Genomic DNA, 24,980 nt, shown 5'->3' with positions numbered 1-24,980 from the left:
AGGTATGGTTAAAATGAATCTTTTGGTTTGATCCATGTTTTCAGATTTGCCAGAGGGATGGGGTAAAAATAGGATGAACAAGGGCGTTTGTAGTTTTGTCAAACTTATGATAATAAATGCTTACATATAAATTATATATTGTAATGTTAATAACTACCAACCAAGAGTGAAGTCACTTCACCCTTACAACAACCCTGTAAAATAAATAGTACTATTGTGAATATTAAGGAACAGAAATCAAAGCACACATTAATGATCTAGGAAGCTTCAGGGATGGAATTTGAACCCAGATTTTGTGGCTACAGAGTCCATGTCCTTAACAAATATATTATGATGTTTCTTGAAATGGAAAACAACATAATAAGATTATGAGTAATATGGATAGGATGGGATAAAAAGACCTCAATGATGTATTTGGAGCAGGTAGAGAGATGTTAGACTCAAAGTCTCAATAAAGGTATAAAAGACTGAAGTGGGAGTAATTGGACAGGCAAACTGAAAAACTAAAAGATTATAATAGCAGGATGTAATACTTGACAAAGATTTTTACAGATGAATGAAAAATGTGAATTACAGTTACAGACATGTGGTCAAGTAAGTGGGTAGTTAAGATGGAGGGTCAAAAAGTGTTTGGAGATAAGGAAGTTTAGAATGGCTAATTCATTCAGATATTAAAACTGATATTAAAATCATCCAGAATGATGCCAGGTTTAGTAAAGAGAAATATGGTGATCCAGGTGTCAAAATCTTTGCTGAATCAAGATGAATGGCAGGGTGATTAACAGATAGCAGGATAAAGAAGGCCAGAAGATATTCAATGACCAGACACTAAACATTTTATAAAAGGCAATAATAAGCAAGGAGGTGCAGTATGGTAAGATGATAGGTACCAGCTCCATATTCTGACCCTGAGGTATGAGAATTATGAATACACAGCTATTTCTTTTACAGAGGTCATGATGAGAAGCAATTCCTCAGGTAAAAACTGGATTCTACTAAGGCAAGGAGATAAAAGAAACACCCAAAGATGAAGTTGAAATTAAGAAGCTTTGAGACTATCATAAAAAAATATGATTCTCCAGGTTGTACACTAAAAGTAAATTATTCTGTGTGTGGAAAGATCCCTGTGGGTAGGCTTCTGAACCTGTCAGGTTATGTTCTTTCAAGCTGAAGACAGATAGGTAGGAGGTTCTGTTACTGCGATGAACCCTCAAGGGATCAGCTGACTGCAAAGTCTGAAGTACCATCTGTAAGGATCAAGGACCCACTGGTGTGAAGATCTAAAAGATCACTTTAATAAGTTGGACTAACATTATTGGCATTAAGAATTCCCAACTGCCAAGAGGTAGACCTTAGTTCTTACCCACTTAGGTAATTTTCTAGGAGTCTTCAAGGTGGGGTGGTTTGTCTTGCCAGTTACTCATACGGGCCAGTTCTGTCCTGCGGTCATTTGTGTTTGGTGAGCGTCTCTCCCTGTTAATTGCCTCCCTGTCTCCAGAGCTTTGAAATTGTCATCAATGCTCAACTCAACCACCAATGAGGTGAGCTTTGTCACTGTTTTCCTGCTGTTGCTGCTTGGTGCTGTATTCTTCTTGAACCACTTGCTGCTTTGTAACTCATTCTGTTTTTCTCCTGCAGGCAAGCACCTCTCCTTTCTAGATAACTTTTTAAAGTGTTGAGCGGGGTGTTGCAGCCAAGGTAATCAAGTTCTTAGTAATAGCCTTTAAAAAAAAAATCATAGTGTTCTCCTCCTCACAATAAACAACTATTATATTTAAAAAGAGGTGAGAGTTGGTGTGAAGCTGTATTAGGATGTATTCAAATGCAGCGTTACACTGTACCAGTGACCAGGGCTCACTCACAACTCCCAGACCTGCTGCTAAGTCTATGGATCCTACCACCACCATTGTCCACCATGATGCTTTCCTTCTTCTTCATCCCCCTCTAGACACAACTCTCCAGGATCCAGCACTCTGCCCCTGAGAAAAAACATACATCTCAACATATCAGGTGTGTTAAGTTATATCTGAAGTGGATTCAAGTTCTTTACCATTGGATTCCTGGATCCTATATAAACTGAGAAATTCCGGCAGGCAACTGTTTAAACAGCCTTAAACATTCTGTGAGAGTTAGAGATTTTTTTTTCCCTGCATTAGACAGACTTATTTAGATCATCTTATAAAATAAGTAGCCTGTTGTTTCTAACCTAGAATAATTTTTTAAAAAATTTTAGCATTTTTACTACTCTTATTAAACAGGATATCATTAAAACATTAGTATATAGATGTTGAATGCTCTGATCAATTTGATTAAATTTTACATAAAGTTTTTTTGTTTTGGGGATTTTTTTGCATGCTGAACTTCCAATGGCCCTGAGAGTTTAAGTTAGCTTTAAGTGCCTTCACAAGTCTTTTTGTACTTCCCTTATTTTATAAGGAATGCCTAACCCCACCATTTTTCTTTTCCAAAATGGTTAAAATCACTATTTTCCTTTCATTCCTGTGCTACACCTTTTATTCACCATCAGCACAAACATGGGGATGAGCTAGAATAAATAGAGAGCTAACACTCAACACAGCAGATGGAGATGAAAACGCATCCACACATGTAGTACTTGTTATCAGCTTCATCTGAGCAGAACAGAATGGGACATTAACTCCAACCTCCTCCCCTCACTGTTCCGGAACTAAAGCTTTCAAATGCGGTGTTGATTTTGAATTTCATTAGTCTTTTATGCTCAGGCTGTGAGAAGATTCATTCTCATGCAAGGCCCGGAACTGGTTGCTAATAAAATCATACCCTGACAAATAAATGGTCTGTAAGATAACCTGTTTCAGGGCAGTGAAATCTCAACCACTCAAACATGATCCACAGAAAATCAATACACAGCTTACTACTTGTTCCCCCAGCAATTCCTGCCGAATATTCCTCTATCCCTTGTCTTGTCCCAAATTTCTCCATTAATGAAATGAAAACCTTAGATCATCTGCCATAGAATTCCAATTTTCTTTTGTTATAATATCATAGCTGGACAAGTAGATGAGCCCCAAAGGAGACTGGTGAAAGAAAAGACGAAGTAAAAATTATTCAAAGTCCTCGAGATCTTGGAACCTTTTGAAGTGAAACAAAACAAACCATACACACACACACACAAATTTTGTTTAGTTTAGTTGAAAGCAGTGTGTGTGACTTTGCATATATCACTTAACATCTCCAAGTCTTTGTGTTCCTAGCTATACCATGAAGATAATAATGATAATAATAATAATAATAGATGTCAGGATCATTATGAGGTGCTCACTAGTTACTAGCTATTATTACTTAGCAATCATTGAATAAGAAGTGAAACAGTGATGCAGAGTTTGAGGAAGATAAAGAAAATTATTTAGAAAATAAATTTCTTTCATTTGTTTCCAGTTATCAAGTTCCCCAATTGTAATTGAATCACATATGAATCATAGGTTATGGGAGTCATTTTACTAGGAAGTTTTTCAAGGACAGAAGCATTGTATATTAGAGAGAAACCAGACTTAGTCATTCCAGAAATGTCTTCAAATCTAGGATTGCTCTTTATTTGTATGGTTTTGTATAAAGTATTTAACATATTTGAACCTTATAAAATGATTATATTAATGATACATTCCTGAAAGAGACATGAGAAAAAATGAGCTAAGGGATTAAATAGCCATATATATTTAAAAGAACATTATATCTTTAACTTTCATCCCCTTTCTTTACCTTAAGAAAGCTGTAGTAGAAAATGTTACATCACAGACTTCATTTCTATTAGTACCAGAAAGAAGAATGTAAGTATTGGAAGTAGGGTAAGCACTGGTTGGCTTACAATGTTATACATTCTGTTTCTCTCTCCCTTTCTCTCTCTCTCTTTTCCTCCCTCTCCCTCTCTGCTCCCCCGCCCCCAAACACATATTCTTTTTTAAAAAAAATAATGGTTAATAAACAAAAGGAAAATTGAAAAGTTAGCTCACAGGCAAATACACCAACCAGATGATCTTTCAAGGAACTTGAAATTCCTTGAATTTCCTTGGTTTTGACTTGCATTGTCCTGATCTACAATGGAATATTATTTGGCCATAAAAATGAAGGACATCCTGACATTTGCAGCAACATCAGTGAATGTTGAGGGCCTTATGTGAAATGAAATAAGTCAAAGAAGACATATTTTATGATCTCATATGTGGAATCTAAAAATAGCAAACTCATAGAAAAAGAAAGTAGAATGATGGTTGCTGGGGGACTGGGGGGTGGGAAATGGGGAGATGTTGGTTAAAAGGTACAAACTTTCAGTTATAAGACGAATGATTTCTGGGAATCTAATGTAGAGCCAATTATCAAGTTCCCCAACTGTAACTGAATCGCATATGAATCATAGGTCATGGGAGCCATTTAACCAGGAAGTTTTTCAAGGATAAAAACATTGTATATTAAAAAGAAATGGACTTAGTCATTCCAGGAAGGTCTTCAAATCTAGGACCTCTTATGTATTGAGTGGTTTTGTACAAAGTATTTATTTGTACAATAAGTTGTACAGCTGTATTTGTAACTAAAGTACAGCATGATGACTATAGCTAACAATACTGCTTTGAAAAAGAAGAAGAAGCTATCTGGCCCGTAATTCTACCAATGAGGACATTTAATCTGATGTCCAATGAATATTAAATGTAGACTGGAATTCTTCTAAAAGAATTCAGTAGCCCGCATCAGAGAAAACTGTTTTGCCTTATTCAAGCAGAAAAGGAAAATACCTATTTTGGACCTTTATTAACCTGAAAATTTGGGTTCATTTAACGTTTGACAGCATTTCCAGACATTACTTTCCTGAACTCTACTCTTACTATAGGTTTTTGGAAAGGAGACAGTAAACAATACAGACAATGTTCTTTTACATGAGATCTTTTGGTCACTTCTATCTCTGACAATATTCAGATACTGTTTTTAAGAAAAGCAAAGTCCGTAATGCTCTACATAGGGCATATTATTTCTGAAATGTTATTGGATTATGACTTGGAATACTTAAAGTCATTTGTTGTTTTTGGTAACAATACTTCATAATTTAAGATTAACCTTTTACAAAAAAGATATCAAATTAACTGGGGTGAAAATGCAAGGATTATTATATAATGGGCAATACCTGAATATGACAACCAAAAAGGGGCTGAAAGATATGACACATACTTCAAAATGAAGCTCTTGTGGCTTTGAGACTTGCTGTCTTGTCTGGGCCTGATGTTAGGCTCAATGCTATGCATAACTGAACCTTCACTTACTTTTTAGTTATTTATTATTTATTAGATAATTATTGTGTATTATTTATCACACAATAGTTCAATCAAAATCCTTAGTCAATCAGTTCATTAGACTGTGAGTTCCTTAAGAAACACACTCTGCATTATATGGCATTGAGTTCATCCTTTGTATTGAGTGAATGGGTGAATCAACCAACATATAGGAAGTAACTACTATATGAATCCTGGAGATTGAGAAATTCATTTCTAAGCATGTCAGTAAATTATGAACTGGATGTGGAGACTAGGCACATGTATATGATGAGAAGAAACAAGGAAGTGATCAAAATTTGAAACTAAAAATGTAACACTCTGGTTGCAAAAGACTGTATATTATAATTAATCATGATTAGTGGATGTTTTTGCATGTGAAACCCTGAATTAGACACTAGATTTTGCTTTGAGGTTTCACACACACACACACACACACACACACACAAACAAATGATAGTTGAAACTGAGTCATGTTCTATTATGTTGATTAACAATCAACCTTCAGACCAAGTATAAACTGGATCCTGATTCAGGCATTTACCCATTTTCTCATTTGACAGTACTGTGACAGATATGTAAGTTCCCTGGGATCAAAAGTTAGAAAAGAAAAAAAAAAAATTTAGAGCAATAATTTGTAACTGATTCACCAACACCCCTCATTTCATATTTCTCTTCATTGGGTTCCATATCATGAAAGATTATGCCACTAATCAGCATTGATTTAACAATAAGGAATTTATTTTCCTATTTATTTAAAACACATGTGTTTGCCTGGCAGACCATATGCCATTAGCTACATGTGACCTTTGCAATCACAGCAAGTGGAAGCAATTTCTGCTCACGTATTTTGGACTCTTGAGCCCGTCATAGCAGGTTTTCCAGTGCTAAGTGTACTCTGTCCTATAGGCTCTTTGTGAGAGCAGATATTGCTTGTGTACCACCCACAACCCTGCTCCATTAGTAGCCTCTGAGTAGCCTAAGAATGCATGAGCTCACATTGGGAAGCACTGACTCACAGGCTATAGACAGAAAAAGGACTAATTTGTAAAGAAGTATCCAGGGTACAAGGATAGCCTTTAAAGGGGGTATTGTAACATTGGCACATCTAAATCCTAAAATTTCATAGGCATAGGATTGTGAAGAAATGGAATGCATGTATAACATATCTTCAAAAGATGACATCTTATGTAATGTACAAAATAACTAATTAACACAGTTATATGTTATACATGAAAGTTAAGAGAATAAATCCTGAGTTCTCACCACAAGGAAAAATATTGTTTTTCCTTTTATTTTGTATCTATATGAGATGGATGTTCACTAAATTTATTGTGGTAATCATTTCACGATATATGTAAGTCAAATCATTGTGCTGTACACTGTAAACTTACACAGTGCTATATGTCAGCTGCATCTCAATAAAAATGGGAAAAAAGATGGCATCTTCTAAATTTGATTAAATTTTAGGAACCAATGCCATATATATTTTTTTCTACGATATCAAACATGGAGTTCCTCATAAAGCCATCATTTCACTTATCTACTGAAAGTAAGGCAACAACCATTTATTTGGGTGAAAAACAATGTTATGGTGCCTGTGTTGAAACCACTGTAATGTAGACTTTAATATAAAACTAGGTGATGCAGTCTTTAAGAAATCATAACCAGCAGAGATGAATGATAATCTATGTCCACTCCATTTTTCATATTAAAATGCCTATATTGAAACCAGAATGCTATTTTAGTTTTTTAAGGCACATTCCCAAACTAAGTATATGAGAGTAAAAATACAGCATTATATCTCAACACTATTTTAATATCTAGTTCTGAGCACATTTGTATAAATATGGGACTTAGGAATGAAGAAACATGTTTTAGATGTGTGTTACTATTACTTTTATTCAATCTATTCAAAGTAAATGGTAGAATACATTGCATGTAATAAAGAGGTTTATGCTCATAAAAAAAAAAAGTATTCTATCTCAGTCCCACAGTCTCCTTTTGCCAATATCACTACAATATAAGTTCCAACGGAATGGCATTGCTCTCTACTGGATTCATCTAACATTCTTCTACAGTAAAAACTGAACATTGAATCAAGGATGAAAACTGACTTTTCCTAGAGAAAGTACACTGCAGGAGATATTATTTGATTTTTCCAATATAGGTTTAATGAAAATGAAGGCTGTATGGGATAATAAAAAGGAATGGACCAGAAGCCTAGAATTCTATAAATGTAAGGTTCTTGGTTTTGTGGATAACGCAATGTCAGCCCACCTGTCTCAATGGCCTTGAGCAAAACACTTAAATACTCTGTGCCTCTGTTTATTCATCTTCATAATGAAGAGTTGGATGAATTGGCCTTTTAGTTCCCTTCCAGTTCTAACATTCAGTGCTAGCCTACCTTTTATCACAATACAAACAATAATTTTCACTGTCCCTTCTTTTTATGCACTCAGAAAGTAGCAGAACATTTTCTTTCTAAATGTGTTGCCAGGTAAGTTAGAGAAAGAAATGTTCATCATCATGGAAAAAAATAAACTTTATACTGAAAGCACCTCTTTTGCCCCTTTCCTGTTTGCACATTTCTATTCCCCTCTAACCTTAAAAGAACCTAATTATAGAAATGAGATCACTAAGCAATTGAAACTAGCTCCTGACATGCTCTCCTGAATGTACACCATGCCTTGTCTAACCTGTTGATTCTTTTCCTAGACAACAAAAAATGAAGAATTAAGTAGGTAAAAAGTGACTAGCCTTCTGTCCCCGACAGCCCCCTTAACAATTCTGCAGGCAGATCATGCAGGCAAGATAACATCTGAAGAGAGAGTCAGACAGTCTGCACTCAATGATGCAGAACCCAACCTCCTGCCTCCATGATTCACTGAGATTCTCCCCCCGTTTTTTTTCCTTTAAAAACTGTCATGGCTGAGCAGAATCTCTGGAGTTGGTCTCTAGACACAAGTCCACCTCTTCCCCAGATTTCCGGCTTTTCTGATTAAAGCACCTTTCTTCTCTACTGACACTTGCCTCTGGAATTATTGGCTTTTGAGCAGCAAACAGTCGAACCTGGGTTCGGTTACCATACTAGCTATTTCTGCCTAGAAAGAATCAGATAACACCTCATTAAGAAAAAAATAAAAAGTTCTGTTACTGAACTATCTTCCAGTTTAATTATAAATACCTGTTTTGCCAATAATGTGATTAGATCCTATACTTTTTGTCCAACAGCTTTTTGTAAATACCTTAAATCACACCATAACCAATGATTAATGGGCATTTACAGAATCTTTTGATGAAAGTAAAAACTACTGCTGATTCATCCAGTGGCTCACAAGACACAGGAAGCAAAAGGGGGCAAACGGAGAATGCATCTTCCTTCGCCTCTGGGTCCTGACTCTAGCTATTAGATGAGAGTTGTATTTTCTTTCATTGTGTGGTTGACATAAGGGATAAAAGAAATGCTCTTTGACAGCCCAGCCTCCCTCCCTGCACACTTCAGCTATGTAAATACAGAGATGCTGTGAAAGTGGGGTCAGAAACAAAGCCCAAATCTATCATTCCTTCTGCTTCTCAAGCACATGCTTATAGCTCCCTGGCTGGGAGCTATTTCAGCTTTCTTTTTGAGACTTCCATTCCTCTAAGATTATGTGCACATGACCCAAGCTAGGAAATGCTATGGAAATGACCATGGTAAGAGGTATTTCTAGAAATGATTCAGGGAGAAGTTGCAAAGATATTAAAAAGATATTAAAATCATCTTTCTCACTGTGGTTGTTGTGATGTTTGCACCATTTTCCCTCAAGTTGCAGAAGAAAATGTAAATGAAAAAGCATTCATTACACCCTGGCATGGCGAGGAACTGGAAGTCAGTATAGGAAAGTAAAGAACTCAGGACATGTTCCAGAGCAAGGGTATTTACTGGAGGCTTGACAGCACAAGATTTGACTTGCTTTTTGAGAGCAAACATAGCTAGTTAGAGGCATTCATTGTTTGTCCCTTTTTCTAATATAGGAACAAGTGATTTCATCAAAATGATGAATTTTGACATGTGGTAAAAACACAGTATTTCTTTTCAAGGATGTATGTCTCTTAAAACACCAATTTCATTTGGAAAAAATAAGTAAAACACAACCAACAATGAAAAAGTTTGTGGTGCTGTGTTTTAATAAAGCTATAACTGAAACATGTAAGTCATATGTGTTTTAATGATAAAAGGATAGTAAGAACTCTGATAAACTTCACAAAAAACTGCAAAGCGTGGCCAATGCTGGTAGGCTTTAGGAATTTAATGGACATGGCTGTCTTTTCAATTAAGCTTTTACGAATGTAAATTATTTAACCTTCATCTTAAAACAACCATGTAAGAAATTAAGAGGTGTGAACATCATCATCAGTATCCTAGAAGGTCTTTATTTGTCTAGATATCACATCACAGATAAGTCTCTAGCTGATTTTAGTTTACCTTTCAAAGTTCTAATGACCTTTAAAATAGCTTACTATTAAAAAAGAAAGAGAGGAAAGGTGACATTGCAGACAAGTTGATGCCAGCAGTGGGGGAAAATACATTAGTAGAACTCAGAAAGGAAAAGAACCCTTTGTGGAAAAAATTCAAATCAGGGATGGGCTTCATATTCTCCAGGGCTTCAGTGAGAACTTGACAAGATAATTGGCTTGGCAAACTCACAGGAACAGCATCATATATTGAAATCAAGCACTTGACTACTTTAATTTCAAAATTGACCTTTTTGCCTTCAGGCAAAGGAATGACTTGTTTTCTTAAGAGAGTAGGAAGCCTAAGGCTCCTGGGCAAATTTTGGCCCCAAATCCCCTATTGTCTCTGCCAGCCGCATCCCATGCCTTTCTACATGTAACCTCCTGTCATTTTGACCACACAGAGAATCAGACCACAGTCTCATTCAAGTGCCCTATACTACTTCTTGAAATCCTCATTTCCCATAAATGGGCTAGTGCCAAACCCATGACATAAGCTCTCAACATATCTGTTAATTTTATTTAAATTTCCTTTCACAGAAAAATTAAAACTTTAAATGTATAAAATGCATCATCCAAAGACCCCACATCCACCAAAATCCACTGTGAATGTTTTATCATATTTAAGAAAAAAAAATTATTTTAATGTTCACATAGTTACTGATATGTACTTTTGCAGCCTTTTTCTCACTTAGGTTTTTATATATTTGCCATAGTCATGTCAGTCTTATTTCTAATTATTTCTATGTGATGTTACTAGTAATATTTTATGACTTAAGAAGAGTTCTAATTATCATATTAAGAATATTATACTACCTTATGCAACCACTTCAGAACTGTTGACTAGGTTGTTTTCAGTTTTTCTCTAATGTAAGTAACACTGAATGATTTTTTTTTGTATTGTGCCAATATTAACTTTCAAATACAGAGTATACACATTTTTCTTACCCTGTCAGGCATGTCCAAGATAAAAAAAAAATTTACAATTTAATATGTGAATATTATATCTCATTTAAAAATATTTCTACAAGTATTCATGAAATTCATTGTTATGTTTCATGGTTATTTGTCATTTATATTCCATTTTTATTAATTATGCTTATTTATTGCATTTCATATGAATTAAGGTGCCAATTATTTTCTGTTTTAAAAGCTCTCTATTTTAAAGTTATCAATCTTTTTTTAATTAAAGTATAGTTGATTTGCAATGTTGTGTTAATGCCTGCTGTACAGCAAAGATTTATATATATAATGTATATATATATATATATACACACACACACACATTCTTTTCCATTAAGGTTTATCATAGGTTATTGAATATAGTTCCCTGTGTTATACAGTAGGACCTTGTTGTTTATCCATGCTATGTATAAAAGTTTACATCTTCTAAGCCCAACCTCCCACGCCATCCCTCCCCCAACCCCCTTCCCTTTGGCAACCACAAGTCTGTTCTCTATGTCCGTGATTCTGTTTCTGTTTCATAGACAGGTTCATTTGTATCATATTTTAGATTCCACATATAAGTGATATCGTATTTGTCTTTCTCTTTCTGACTTACTTCACTGAGTATGATCATCTCTAGTCATGTAAAGCTGTCAATCTTTATGGCAGATATGCCCTCAGTGTCCAGTTTGGGTTTTCATTTTGTTCGACAGTATTTCCTGCTACCTCTTTTCTATCACTAATCTTCTCAGATAAGAAAAAAATGAGATGAAAATAGGAAAAGGTTTTTATTCTCCGGTTTATAAAACAATGATATGTTCACAACTCTTAACATGTTCCTGTTCATACACTGGTAAGCTGATTCTTATGTTTTTTGGACCTTTTCAGATAGAAAGATGCTTGTGGCCATTTCAGTAACAGGTTCAGATCTTGCAGAAGGAAAAGCATCACACCTCCTAGGCAACAACAGACTGAGTTTGTTTCTGCCATAACTCTTTCTACCATCTACTTCCAGTTAGTCTTCAAATTCCCAACTAAATACCAGCTTTCATGGTGCTTATAATGTTCTAGTTATTTTATGAGACACATGTATATGCATCTGTTAGTACACTTAAAATTTGAGCCTATAATTATTTATTTATAGGTATTTCTTCCCAAAAACCATGAACTAGGGAGGAAAATATGTTTTTTTACTCTAATATTATGCCTGGTACAGAATAGGTATCCATTGAATATTAAATGAATAGAATAATTACCTAATTAGTTAAATAACAAGCAACTAGAGAGGGAAATATAGAGGGACAGGTGTAGAGAGGAAATACATAATTATACGGTTTTCTGTTGTACTATGGAAAGACTAGCAAATCATGACAGCAACAGGCACCAGAAGAAGAGAAATTGTACTATGTCACTCAGTCACCTCTTCAGGGAAGAGGAAGAGTGACAGGATTTCAAACAGCCTATGCACTTACCCAAGCCTCTGATTTCCTGTGTGAGTTATTATCTTCATAATAGTTCTGCTGCTAGTCAGTGGCACCATAGCTGTATGTTGGCCTTGCCCTCTTTAGGGTCATGCTCACTTTCAAACTTGCTTTCTCATATTTCTACTACAATAATTATGACCAAAGACAGCCATGCCCTTGAGTGGAATGCAATTACATTTCCTATGTAAAGACCCATAGAGATGCCTCATACACCACGTGGCCGCTCACTCCCTCTCCCACAAAGAGTAGGCTACTGAACTTCTTTGAAAGAGGATCAGGGTAACTGCATACATACATGTGTTTTACAAGTAAACACAGAAAAGAGGAATTAAATCAAGGAATACAAGAGATAATTTTTTAAAAAACACTGTGATAATTAAGCAAATAGAAAGAAAAATGCTCTTCATGGATAAAGAATATTAAGTACTAAAATGACCAAAAGGCAGGATTTCAGTGATGGAGAGTTTCCTGAAGGATTGGGTACATCCATTACATTACTCATAGGATGATTTTGTTACTCACATAGTAATGCTGAACTTGACAATCTGCAGAAATCATGCCCTATATGTGAGGATCCTGTGATTCATCCATTATCTGTGATCTAGGAAGACTAGTTAGAAATGTTTCCATAGACAGAGCTTTTCATCAGGTTGAGCATTTTCAATCATTTCATCTTTTACTAAACATGTATTTATTAATCATAAAATAACAGGAACTCAAAATTTATATAATTCAACTGATGAACAAAAATATGAGGAATTATTGCAAATGGACACTGCTTGTTTATCACCTCCATATCCATTTTCAGAAGGAAAAAGAAGGGTTTCATGTAAGGTATTTAGCCATGTTTGAGTTCAAACTTAGTCTCATTGTTCCAGTTTTAAAATGGCATGATAGAAGAAAGAACATGATTTACCTCACTTCTTCCTGGAATTTACACAAAATCAACAAGGAGAATTAATGACTGAAAAACAGCATCCTCAACAAAACTCTGGTATTTCCATAAGACCGAACCTAATAAATGAGGAAGGATTGACAAATTTAGTGAAGACAGATAGAAGCTGTTGATTATCTCGTAAAGTCAGGATTCCCACAGGAACAGTACATCCCGTGGGAGAAACCAACAATTCCTTGTTTTTGACAGTGGAACTCAAGGTCAGGGCTGTAGCAAAAACTCCCAGATACCCCATTCAGCAAGTCTGGGGAGGCAGGTAAGATGGAACTGAACTAGAAAGAACCCAGGCAAATCACTTTTGCAGAAAGCAAACCGTGTATAAGTGTAAAGAGAAGACACTGCATTTTTACCAACCCTGCCCTTTTCAGTTTACTGGGGAGACAAAAATAAAACTTAAAAGGAGGCACAATAAATTCTGCTACTATGGGACTGTCCTCAAATAGCTGATTGAGAAAAATCCCACTACTTCTCAAGATGAGTAATATTACATAATGGAACCAGAAATAGATCTATTCAAACATGCTACCTGTATAAAAGGAGTAAGAAGAAGGGAAAGAGAAAAGGAGAAAAAAAGGAAATGAATAGGAATGTAGAAAAATGTTGCCAAAGAGAAATTGAAAATGATAACCAAATGTATATGTATATATAGATATAGATATATACATATTGATATATGTGTGTATATGTATATACACACATTTTAAGCAGGGCAGTAGCATCAGTCTCTTGGACTACACCTATCCTACAAAGCCCCCATTCAAGGCACTTGGAGCAAGATACCAGGGAGGTATAGCGGCTACTGGCAGGGAACAGGCCAGTTTCTGTAATGTATTCCTGTCCTCCTCCTATGCTTTTCTCTCTGAGCCCTTCCTTCCAGTCTCAGAGGGGGATTTAATCTCTTTCCTAGGGTCAGCATGGTGTCACCTTCCTACTAAATAGTTTATTGAAGACTTCTATGCTCTAGTCATACAGGCTTGGAACTCTCAAAATTTACTGTTTACTCTTTCAAAAAATTGTTCCTTACAGATTAAAATGCTTGTTTGACAATATGCACTTTGAAAACCCTGTTTTCAAACCCCAAACTGCATGTCTACCTTCCTTGGCTTTAACTGGAGGAGAACACGAAGGCAACTAGGAACAAGTATAAGTTATTAGGAATTTAAACACTTCAGCTTGACAGATTCAAAAATAGTATCTCTGGTGCAATAATATTATGATTAAAGTTTTATCTCCAGTGGAAAATCTGAATACATAAATAACATAATAAATTTCTTACTCCATCATATAAATACACTGAGAAATGATTTTAAAGAAATTCACCATCTCTAATTTATATATTAATTCAAAAATATATATTGCATTTTGACTATGTTGCAGGTATTGTGCTAGGTACTAGAAACAAAAGGATGAATAATACACAACTATCCTCTTCCATTTCTTCCTTCACTGGCCTAGAGCTTAGGGTTGCTCTCAACCTATCTCATCTTTAAAAATCTACCTCCATTCTATCATTTTATTCTGGTGAGAGGCAACACATCACTAAGCAACATGTTTGGGAAAACATGTTTATTCCACAAATTGGATCTCTTTAAATTCAGTAAACAGGACTTTGAAAATACCAGCCTGTGGATATGATACTATTATACATGAATAAAATATGATACAACTGGGATATATGTTCATATTCATATGCTGTAAATGAAAATGTGTCCTCACTCAGCCTTCAGGGTATTGTTCTACATTCTCTTGGTATGTTCACCTGCTGATCCTAATAACCCTCTAGCATTAAATCCATCCTACTTATTTCTTACAGTACATATGCTGTTGACTGCCATCCTGAAGGAATGCAAAGCCAGAAACATTTTTCTTATCTTTATCCCCATTGTCTTGGGACAAAAACATTCCTGATTGGTGATTAATTCATGTCAAAGTTATTTTGATTCATGTTCTTTGAGTGCCTTCTAAACGTAAATTTATATATTTTTCAGATTGCATACATAATTGGGTATGAGTTATGGTTTCTCCCGTTGTAAAAAACTGAGTTCCCTGTTTTCCTGGAAATGTTTACTAAGGCCACATTAATGATAATAATAAGGAGAGGAAGGAGAGGAAAGAGGAGGAGAAGGAGGGGGAGGAAAAGGAGGAGAAGAAGAAAAATATAACCTCATTTAATCTTTGCAACATTCTTATGTGGTAAATAATATTACTATCCTTATTTAAAGAGGGAAAAAATGAATGGGCAAGAGTTTGCTTGTACTTTGATCACATTCATACAATCAATTGGTGGCTTCTCAATTTCAACCCAGGAATCTGGCTTCAGGTACCCAGTGCCTGGCTCTGTACTACTAAACTCAAGTCTCCCTGTATTCTCTAGTAGTATTTCAATCTCCTGGGTCCTTGGGAAAGAAAAATGTGACTAGGGAAAAAGAAGGTATGGAGAAACCATTCACAGAGTCTAAGTCAGGATAAAGCATGTCCACTGGGGAGTGGGAAGAGGAGATTTAACTTTAAGAGGAAAAAGTTCTTTAGCAAATGGGACAGGAATAAAACTACCAAGAATGATTGAATAACTTTGTCACCTAATTAGACAAAGAAGTTTCCAAAAATCACTAAATAAAGAAAAGACAGGGAATACTTTCATCCAATCTTACAAACAAAATCCCCACATCCTCTACTGTATCAGCTTGATCTAAGATGATTGGACCACATAGATACAGTAGGTTCTTCATATCCACGAGTTTCACATCCAAGGATTAACCAACTGGGGATCAAAAATATTCAGGAAATAAAACATTTCAGAAAGTTCCAAAAAGTAAAACTTGAAATGACTGGGCTTCTCAACTATTTAAATAATATTTACATATATTGTAGTAGGTATTATAAGTAATCTAGAGATGATTTAAAGTATTCAGGAGGATGCACATAAGTTATTTGAAGATACTACAGCATTTTACATAGGAGACTTGAACATCCTCAGATTTTGGTATCTGTGGGGTCCTGGAACCAATCTCCCTAAGCATACTGAGGGATGACTGTATTCTTGATATTGAGGATTCCACAATCCACTATTTAAAGAAATATATCCAATGCATGTTCTATGTAACTTTTCAGGATGAAATAAATTTTTGATACCTGCAGAACAGAGTCCAGGCTTTAAACACTTTCTAAAGTCTTCATTCCCTCTTAACACAGTGCCCTTTAATATGTGCTAAATAAATATGTAATTTAATGTGGTCTTTATTTTCAGTTCCAGGATTTAATTACAAATATAAGAAATAAAAAATATGGTTCAGCATTCGGAAAGCTTGAACACATCTAATTCATACAGAAGGCTGAAGCTTTTTATTGTTTGTTTCTGTTGCAGTTGATGTTATGAAGCTCTAATGTGGGCAATGTAAAGAGTTGTGACACATATCAAGATACCTCTGTGTTATTAAGAGGAAAGAAAGAGATGGAAACTGGGTGCCTAAAAGAATAGCATTTTATGAGTTAAGTAAAATCAGTGCTATTGATTTATATATATATATATATATACACACACACATATATATATATATATATAATATTTTGAAATAAACAACTCTCAATTTATTGAGAGTAATGATTTGGAGACTGGAATACTGAAGGCAGATAGTCTATCAACACAAGTGGTCCAAACATGCAGACTAAGCAAACTATCAAGAAAAACAACAAAAATGTGAAAACAGTGTTTCCCTACTCTAGACAATTCCATAAGTCTGCTAATTGCCCAAGGCCTTTAACGGTCTGTAGTAGGCAATGTTAGAAAAATCACATGCTACTTCGCTGCTAACATATCTGTGAACATCATGCATTCTCAGTGGTTTTTCCAAGTGTATTTGTCTTCCCTAGTCAGGGAAGAATCCTGCCTTTTGTAATAATTTACAGATAACCTCAGGCACCTGAGTAGGACAGTATTCAGATACCCACAAGTCTATTATCAATGATAAACTGGATAAAATAATGACTCTTCGCCACATATTTATCTAAGCCCAATACACTGCATTTAACAGTTATTGAGACTTGATTACACTCCAGACATGAGGCTAAATATTTCACATATATTATCACATGTAATCCTAACAACCACTCTCTAAATCAATCACTATTATCATCTTAATATTTTAGTTGCAGAACTCAAGGTTTGGAGATTTTTTCTTTAAGTCACCAGCCCCACCCACAGCATCTGGACTAAGCCATTATTAAGCTATTATCATCATCTCTTGCTTCATCAATTACTCTCTATACCCTTCTCTTGATTTACTTTCTTCTATCCTTTAACACCTAACATCCTATTTTATGTATGCTCATGACTTATTTATTGTCTCACTTCTCTTCCATCACATGCAAGTCAAATTTATGCCTTCTAAGTGGAAGAATGGAATTTGATTGCAGGAAAAAGATATTTTGAAAATGTATTTTTTTCCTGCCAGAAAGATGATGATTTCAAATTCTGCAGTTAGAAGTTTTCAGTTCTGTGGTTACATTGGACTGAATCTAATCTGTAACTCGAGAATTATGCATTGGAGTTTCATCTAATTACTTATTTGAACAATTTATATACAAATGTATTGAGCATAGGATTATTTAAGGCAGTGCATTAGAGGTATGGAAAACCAAGTTTAAAATATGATCACATTTCTGCCTGTAAGAGACTTATAGGCTACACAAAAGTAGATTACATAATTGGATTCTTATTCAAAAAGGTATGTTTATTCAGTCTTTCTACAGATGTGTATTGAGCATCTACTATTTGCCAGACAAAGTTCTATTGCTAGACCCAGAGACCTGAACAGAAGAGATGCACTTCTCTGATTTCACTGAGCTTGTATCCCAGTGGAGGTAGACCAACATGACAGTTAATACAATCTGTCAGATGGAAACATATTATGAAGGACAGTAAAGCAGAGAAGGGGCATAAGCAGTGCCATCGTGGTGTGAATATCATTTTAGATAAAATGGCCAAGAAAAGTCTCACTGGAAAAGTAATATTTGAGCATACAAATGAAGAAGATGAGAGAATGGATCACACAGATATGAAGGAAAAATAGCTTTTCATCATGAGGAAATAGAAATGGAGTTATAAACCAAGACTATCTTCATATGCGAGAAAACAACGGGTAATAATAGAATATTCAAAACTAAGAAAGATAATTGAAATGTTGCACTATTAAAAAGTCATTTGTTCCTTTGGCTGGTGCTGTCTATTTTAAATGGAATGAATGCAAAATAATTATAAATATATTGTTTTCTAAGTTGTAAATTCACTGATCTCTGAGCCACCTAACTCCCTGAAAGGAGGTGGAGATTGAAAAAAGTTATATCGAAGCATGCAAGATTGACATTCATTGGATCACATTGCCCTGTGCTTTTTCCAGAAATCAGCTTACCTCCAACACAATGTTGTGCATCACAGAAAACCTATTCAGAAACTCTGTCTTTAGCTATTTAACTTTGTAAAGATTTTCCTAATTAGAAATTAATCAACACATTAAAAACAAACAAAAGCTTAAACAGACATATACAGTGAACACTTTCCAGGATTATCTGGATGATTTTTCTTCTATTAAAATTAATACATTTTAGGGTCATAGATAGGTAGAAAACATCCTACAGAAACTCTACCAACAACAAGAATTGAAAAAGCAAACGCTTGACCCAGTGCCTGACTCATGGTAAAGCTCACACATTATTTGTTGAATGAAGAAATAAATGAATAATGAATGGAGCTAAAAATATTTAGATATCGAGAGATTTACCAACAATTATAAATCATAAATAATGTGTCATTCCTCTGTTCACAGCTACTATATTTTCTTAATGACCCTCCACCTCTGTATCAATGTATTAATACACTATTACAGTGCACAGCACACTTCTCATTTGTAGGTTTTTTCATGCTAACCTTGTAATCAATACCTTGTTGACACACTAGGACCTGTTTTAAAAATATATGAATGAGAACAGAAGTGCAGAGCCAAGCTGAAATCTGGCTGGAGAGAAAAGAAAACATTTCTGGAATAAAAGGAAAGACGAACAGTATTATATGAAAATGAGTTCAAAGGTAAATTATTAATTTGTTTCAATGCAGAAGATGGTGAAATGACACTTTGATTTGTTCTCACAATATTATTTTCTTTAAAAAAACCCCACAAATCAACATTGATTTCACATGTGTCAATAAGATGTTTATCCTCAAAGGAAGGGAAGACACCAATCAGTTCTTCTCTGCTAAGATTTTATGGTCAAGCCTTCTGACACATAAAATTTTTTATTTTATAGTGTTCTATGGCAACTGGAAATTAGGCCCTACTTGGGACTAGCTCATTTAGTTACACCAAAAGTCCACTGATAATTAAAGTCATGGTATTGAGCTTTTATTGTCACTTTAGCTCTGATGTCTTCAATGTTCCCACCTATTATCTGTCTCTTACCAAGGCTAAAATTATGGAAATGTGCACTGTTGATCATAAGGATAGTGAGAAGATGTAGTTTTACTTCGACTTAAAAGAAAAACAAAAGAGCTCAATTTAGAGCACAAGCCTTTTCTGGTGTTTTATATGTATCTTTCTACCAGAAAGGGTAGAGAGAATGGTCACTGTTACTAACATAAATAAAAAAGTTGTAAAACTAAACTACCATTTCAAAACACCTCTCCATAAGCATGACTACTAAATTTTGATTTAAATATCAGTAAAAGTATAACAGTAAACTCAATGGCTTAGCAAACTTAAAATAGAGTACTCCCGGGCTTCCCTGGTGGCGCAGTGGTTGAGAGTCCGCCTGTCGATGCAGGGGACATGGGTTTGTGCCCCGGTCTAGGAGGATCCCACATGCCACGGAGCGGCTGGGCCCGTGAGCCATGGCCGCTGGGCCTGCACATCCGGAGCCTGTGCTCCACAACGGGAGAGGCCCGCATACCGAAAAAAAAAAAAATAGAGTACTCTCTTGCATCTTTTCTAATATTAAACATCCAAAGTAAACTGTCCTATGAAACAGTCTAGAATACTGAAGCAACATTCACCTCTTTTTCTTTGTATTTCTCCATGTATTGTTATTAACAACTTCCATATATATTTTAGTGAATTTTTGTGTTACTTATATTAAGTCTAAACAGGAGATAAGTCATTTTTCCCATACCCACTCCTAAAATATGTTTATTTTTAAAATGTACAGAAATAATATAAACAGTAAAACATATATATTAAAAAATATCATTCTCCCACCTATTCCAGGACCAATTCTCACTTAACAGATATTACCAGTATCACCAAAATATCACACAAAGTTCCATATACTCTTCAAGAATATGCATGTGTATGTGTGTGTGTGTGTGTGTATATATATATATATATATATATATATGCCTGTGTGTGTGCAGTGTGTTTCATTTTTTTCCACAAATGAGAATTTCTCACACATTATTATTTAATTGGCTTTTTGTTCACTCAAGTTTAACTTGCACTTCTTTTTCAAAAGGTACTTTTAGTTCTGCCTCATTGTTTTTGATAATCGAAGGGTATTCCATTTTATAGTTGCTGTAATAATTTATGCAGCTTTTGTTTTCATGACTAATGCTGATGGACATTCAGGTTGTTTTAAAGAGGTTTCTATTACAAGGCTGAAATAATATCTTGTGCAAACATTTTTGCCTTTATATGTTAGCATATGAGGATATGTTTGTAGCAGTAGAGCTGATGTGATAATTTATTGTTTTCATTTTGTTTTGTATAGCATGTTGCAGTGAAAAATGAAAGAGACTTGTGATATCCAAGATGAGGTTCTCATTGTTGAATTGTGCTAACATCTTTATATCTTCTATGGCATATCCAGACTTACCTCCTAGTTGGCTATCTATTATAATGAAAAGATTGGCTATTTGATCTCTAATTTTATTTGATTTGGAAAAGCCCTTTGATTAAATAATGTGTACTCAATGTTAAGTAAGAATATGATCCTACTAAATTGTATTTAATTTTCATTTCATCTCTTAAGACATCAAAGCATGAAATAGATGGTATCCCCATATACCCTTGATTACAATTTCCAAGAGGGCAAGTATAGTGATAACAGTCTCATTATTTCTACAGCATGTAGCACAGTGAGTGGTAGGCTCAATAATTCTTTCCTGAGTTAAAAACAGTACATTATCTTCTCAAAGAGGAGATATAAGAAAGTAATACGACGTAAGAAACAGAAAAATAGGAGGCTTCTGGGAAGATGGAGGAAGAGTAAGACACAGAGATCACCTTCCTCCCCACAGATACACCAGAAATACATCTACACGTTGAACAACTACAGAACACCTACTGAACGCTGGCAGAAGACCTCAGTCCTCCCAAAAGGCAAGAAACTCCCCACGTACCTGGGTAGGGCAAAAGAAAAAAGAATAAACAGAGACAAAAGGATAGGGGCGAGACCGGCACCAGTAGGAGGGAGCTGTGAAAGAGGAAAGGTTTCCACACACTAGGAAGCCCCTTCGTGGGCAGGGACTGCGGGTGGCGGAGCGGGAAAGCTTCAGAGCCACGTAGGAGAGCACAGCAACAGGGGTGTGGAGGGCACACCGGGGAGAGATTCCCGCACAGAGGATCGGTGCCGACCGGCACTCACCAGCCTGAGAGGCTTGTCTGCTCACCTGCCGGGGCGGGCGTGGCTGTGAGCTGAGGCTCGGGCTTCGGTCGGAGTGCATGGAGAGGACTGAGTTTGGCAGCGTGAACACAGCCTGCAGGGGGTTAGTGCGCCACGGCTGGCCGGGAGGGAGTCCGGGGAAAAGTCTGGACCTGCCGAACAGGCAAGAGACTTTTTCTTCCCTCTTTGTTTCCTGGTACGCGAGGAGAGGGGATTAAGAGCGCTGCTTAAAGGAGCTCCAGAGACTGGCGCGAGCCGCGGCTAAAAGCACAGACCCCAGAGACGGGCATGAGACGCTAAGGCTGCTGCTGCCGCCACCAAGAAGCCTGTTTGCGAGCACAGGTCACTCTCCATACCTCCTTTCTGGGGAGCCTGTGCAGCCCGCCACTGCAAGGATCCCGGGATCCAGGAACAACTCCCCCGGAAGAATGCACGGAGCACCTCAGGTTGGTGCAACGTCACGCTGGCCTCTGCCGCCGCAGGCTCGCCCTGCATTCCGCGCCCCTCCCTCCCCCCGGCCTGAGTGCACCAGAGCCCCCGAATCAGTGGCTCCTTTAACCCCGTCCTGTCTGAGCGAAGAACAGACGCCCTCTGGCGACCTACACGCAGAGGCAGGGCCAAATCCAAAGCTGAGCCCCTGGGAGCTGTGAGAACAAAGAAGAGAAAGGGAAATCTCTCGAGCAGCCTCAGAAGCAGCGGATTAAAGCTCCACAATAAACTTGATGTACCCTGCATCTGTGGAATACATGAATAGACAACGAATCATCCCAAATTGAGGAGGTGGACTTTGAGAGCAAGATTTATGATTTTTTCCCCTTTTCCTCTTTTTATGAGTGTGTATGTGTATGCTTCTGTGTGAGATTTTGTCTGTATAGCTTTGCTTCCACCATTTGTCCTTAGGGTTCTATCCGTCCGTTTTTTTGTTTTGTTTTGTTTTATTTTTTTAATAATTATTTTTAATTTTAATACATTTATTATATTTTATCTTACTTTATTTTATTTTACTTTATCTTTCTTTTTTTCCCTTGCTTCCCTCCTTCCTCCCTCCCTCCCTTCCTCCCTCCCTCCTTCCTTCCTTCCTTTCTTTCTTTCTTTCTTCTACTAATTCTTTCTTTCTACTTTTTCTCCCTTTTATTCTGAGCCATGTGGATGAAAGGCTCTTGGTGCTCCAGCCAGGAGTCAGGGCTGTGCCTCTGAGGTGGGAGAGACAACGTCAGGACACTGGTTCACAAGAGACCTCCCAGCTCCACATAATATCAAACGGCAAAAATCTCCCAGAGATCTCCATCTCAACACCAGCACCCAGCTTCACTCAATGACCAGCAAGCTACATTGCTGGACATCCTATGCCAAACAACTAGCAAGACAGGAACACAACCTCACCCATTAGTAGAGAGGCTGCCTAAAATCATAATAAGGCCACAGACACCCCACAACACACCACAAAACGTGGACCTGCCCACTAGAAAGACAAGATCCAGCCTCATCCACCAGAACACAGGCACTAGTCCCCTCCACCAGGAAGCCTACACAACCCACTGAACCCACCTTAGCCACTGGGGACAGACACCAAAAACAACGGGAACTACGAACCTGCAGCCTGCAAAAAGGAGACCCCAAACACAGTAAGATAAGCAAAATGAGAAGACAGAAAAACACACAGCAGATGAAGGAGCAAGATAAAAACCCACCAGACCTAACAAAAGAGGAAATATGCAGTCTACCTGAAAAAGAATTCAGAATAATGATAGTAAAGATGATCCAAAATCTTGGAAATAGAATAGACAAAATGCAAGAAACATTTAACAAGAACCTAGAAGAACTAAAGATGAAACAAACAATGATGAACAACACAATAAATGAAATTAAAAATACTCTAGATGAAATTAAAAATGAAATTAAAAATAGCAGAATAACTGAGGCAGAAGAACGGATAAGTGACCTGGAAGATAAAATAGTGGAAATAACTACTGCAGAGCAGAATAAAGAAAAAAAGAATGAAAAGAACTGAGGACAGTCTCAGAGACCTCTGGGACAACATTAAACGCACCAACATTCAAATTATAGGGGTTCCAGAAAAAGAAGAAGAGAAAAAGAAAGGGACTGAGAAAATATATGAAGAGATCATAGTTGAAAACTTCCCTAATATGGGAAAGGAAATAGTTAATCAAGTCCAGGAAGCACAGAGAGTCCCATACAGGATAAATCCAAGGAGAAATACACCAAGACACATATTAATCAAACTGTCAAAAATTAAATACAAAGAAAACATATTAAAAGCAGCAAGGAAAAAACAACAAATAACACACAAGGGAATCCCCATAAGGTTAACAGCTGATCTTTCAGCAGAAACTCTGCAAGCCAGAAGGGACTGGCAGGACATATTTAAAGTGATGAAGGAGAAAAACCTGCAACCAAGATTACTCTACCCAGCAAGGATCTCATTCAGATTTGATGGAGAAATTAAAAACTTTACAGACAAGCAAAAGCTGAGAGAGTTCAGCACCACCAAACCAGCTTTACAACAACTGCTAAAGGAACTTCTCTAGGCAAGAAACACAAGAGAAGGAAAAGACCTACAATAACGAACCCAAAACAATTAAGAAAATGGGAATAGGAACATACATATCGGTAATTACCTTAAATGTAAATGGACTAAATGCTCCCATGAAAAGACACAGACTGGCTGAATGGATACAAAAACAAGACCCATATATATGATGTCTACAAGAGACCCACTTCAGACCTAGTGACACATACAGACTGAAAGTAAGGGGATGGAAAAAGGTATTTCATGCAAATGGAAACCAAAAGAAAGCTGGAGTAGCAATTCTCATATCAGACAAAACAGATTTTAAAATAAAGAATGTTAGAAAAGACAAAGAAGGACACTACATAATGATCAAGGGATCAATCCAAGAAGAAGATATAACAATTGTCAATATTTATGCACCCAACATAGGAGCACCTCAATACATAAGGCAAATACTAACAGCCATAAAATGGGAAATTGACAGTAACACATTCATAATAGGGGATTTTAACACCCCACTTTCACCCATGGACAGATCATCCAAAATGAAAATAAATAAGGAAACACAAGCTTTAAATGATACATTAAGCAAAATCGACTTAATTGATATTTATAGGACATTC

The 24,980-nt window shown here is 36.3% G+C and overlaps 1 long non-coding RNA gene across 1 annotated transcript in view; it reads left to right on the top strand.

The window, feature by feature from the left end:
- Positions 1-23,831, top strand: part of LOC125964687 (uncharacterized) — a 480,337-nt gene extending 456,506 nt beyond the window's left edge. Inside the window, exon 2 of the long non-coding RNA XR_007477927.1 lies at positions 23,746-23,831. This is a non-coding gene — a long non-coding RNA (uncharacterized LOC125964687). The remainder of the gene's footprint in view (positions 1-23,745) is intronic.
- The last annotated feature ends 1,149 nt before the right edge of the window (positions 23,832-24,980 follow it).

The sequence above is a fragment of the Orcinus orca genome, chromosome 6 (genome assembly GCF_937001465.1).
Source record: "Orcinus orca chromosome 6, mOrcOrc1.1, whole genome shotgun sequence".
NCBI lineage: Eukaryota > Metazoa > Chordata > Mammalia > Artiodactyla > Delphinidae > Orcinus > Orcinus orca.
This window is presented reverse-complemented; position numbering and strand designations above follow the sequence as displayed.